This window comes from Carlito syrichta, unplaced genomic scaffold (genome assembly GCF_000164805.1).
Source record: "Carlito syrichta isolate Samal-C Ts95f unplaced genomic scaffold, Tarsius_syrichta-2.0.1 Scaffold312843, whole genome shotgun sequence".
Classification (NCBI taxonomy): domain Eukaryota; kingdom Metazoa; phylum Chordata; class Mammalia; order Primates; family Tarsiidae; genus Carlito; species Carlito syrichta.
In genome coordinates, this window is record NW_007256939.1 from 9151 (window position 1) to 11657 (window position 2507).

At 43.7% G+C, this 2507-nt stretch overlaps 1 pseudogene; it reads left to right on the plus strand.

Annotated features, from left to right (window-relative positions):
• Nucleotides 1–2507, plus strand: part of LOC103272580 — a 10258-nt pseudogene that overhangs the window by 6206 nt on the left and 1545 nt on the right.

The window sequence follows — 2507 nt, forward strand, 5'->3', positions numbered from 1 at the left end:
CACCACACTTGGCTAATTTTTAAAATTTTTTTTGTAGAGATGAGATCTTGTTGTGTTGCTCAGCCTGGTCCTAAACTCCAGGGCTCTAGCAATCCTTCTCCCAAAGTGCAGGGATTACCAGCGTGAGCCACCCTGCCCAGCCTAAAATGTCATTTTTTAATCCGAGAGATTATATTTGTAAAGGTTTTAGTAAGTTTATAACTTAACTGTGAATTCAATTTTTATAACCTCATTGAAACTATTTTTGTACAATCTTACACAATTTTCAGTGTTTTGCATATGGAGCAGATATTTTCCTGTGATGTAATAAGTCTGTTATTCCCTGGAGCAGTTTTACAAATCTCCAGTTCCTACACATCTTGACATGCCTTTTAGCAACCAGGTGTCCGTGGGATGCACTAGTTGTCCCTGTATTATCTCAGTAGGTAGTGCTGCTACTGCTGCTTGAAGCACCTGGGTGGCCTGTTACTCGTTGGCTGCAGCCAGAACAACTACCTCAAGATTTTCTGCCTGCCTTCTTTGCACCTGTCTGTTGTGGAAAGCATCTCTGTTCTGAGGCACAGTGAGTGAGCAGCTGGGTGATCTCATTCCCCAACCTTCTAGTTAACACCTTCAATCTTGGTACAGAGTTGACCACATCCTATCTTATTAGGTAGTTGGGAACTAGGTTCTGTTTTCTTTTCCTCTTCCAGTGCTGTGACAGGTGGCCAACCTCCCCACTGGATTTTGCTCATTTGCTTGTTCTTTCCTGAAAAGCACTCTTTAATTCTCTCCCACTTCTCCCCAGCTGCTGGTTCTTGAGTTGAGTCAACCATTTTTTGTTGTTGTTGTTTCTCTATTTCCTGTGCTTTATTTATTTATTCTTTTACATTTAAAAAAATTTTTTAACGATGTGGGGTACAATTCAGGGTTAGGTATACAAATGGGTACCTGCATAATGAGTCAGCCATTTTAACCTGTCTCATGTTTCTCTGTGAGGTTTTACTTCACATATAGAATAATATCTGATCCTGAAAAGTAGGCATTATTGTCCCCATCTTAAGACAAAATGGAGGCTTAGAAAGAGTCAAGTAGGGCTTTGAGAAAGCCTAGACCTATGAAAGAGTGACTTGAATCAAAAAATTCTTGGTCTGTTTGTACTGCTATAACAAAATACCCGAGACTGAGATTGAATGATTTATTTTTTATTTTTATTTATTTATTTGTTTGTTTATTTATTTATTTATTTGTAGTCTCACTCTGTCGCCCAGACTGGAGTGCAGCGGCCGCTCCCGGCCACCACAGCCTCAACCTGCTGGGCTCCGGCGATCCTTCCGCCTCAGCCTTCCAAGTAGCTGGAACTACAGGCGCGTGCTACCACACCTGGCTAAATTTTTTTTTTTAATTTATTGTAGAGTTGAGGTCTCGCCAAGTTGCCTAGGCAGGTCTCGAACCCATGGACTCAGGCAATCCACTCACCTCAGCCTTCCAAAGTGCGGGATTACAGGCTGAGCCACTGAGCCTGGCTGGATTGAATGGTTTATAAACAACAGAAATCTATTTCTCACAATTCTGGAGGCTGAGAAGTTCAAGATCAAGGTGCCAGCAGGTCTAGCGTCTGGTGAGGGCCCAACTTCTCTGCTTCCAAGATGATGCCTTGTTGCAGTATCCTCTGAAGGGGAGAAACATGGTGTTCTCACATGGTAGAAAACAGAAGGACAAAAGGGGAAAATGCTAGTTCTTTCCAGGTCTTTCATAAATTTTCCAATCCCATTCACGACTTAGTCACTTTCTAAAGGTCTCATATCTGAATACTGTCACATTGGTCTGGCATGCTGGCTCATGCCTATAATCTTTACACTTTAGGAAGCCTAGGCAGGAGGATTGCTTGAGCCCAAGAATTCAAGATCAGCTTGGGCAATATAGTAAGACCTCATCTCTATTAAAAAAATTTTAAAAATTAGCCATGTGTGGTGGTGTACACCTGTAGTCCAGTTATTCAGGAGGCTGAGGTGAAAGGATCACTTCAACCCAGGAGGTTGAGACTGGAGTGATCCATGATTGTGCCACTGCATTTCAGCCTGGGTGGCAGAGTGAGACCCTGACTCAAAAAAACCCAAACAAACACAAAGACCTGTCACATTGGCAACTGAGTTTCAATGTATGAATTTTAGGGGACACATTCAGACCATAGCAAAGTGTTTGAGGTAAGATTAGACAGCTCCTTTGCTTGAGGTATTAAGGCTCTAAAGTTCATGCGGGGGCCAGGCGTGGTGACTCAAGCCTGTAATCCTAGCACTTTGGGAAGCTGAGGCGGGAGGATTGCCTGAGCCCAGGCCGGGCAACATGGTGAGACTTCGTTTCTACAATAAATCAAACAATTAGCTGGGTGTGGTAGCACGCACCTGTTGTTCCAGCTACTTGTATGGCTGAGGTGGAAGGATCGCTGGAGCCCAGCAGGTCAACATTGGAGTGGCTGTGAGCATGCCACTGCACTCCAGCCTGGGAGACGGACAGAGTGAGACTCA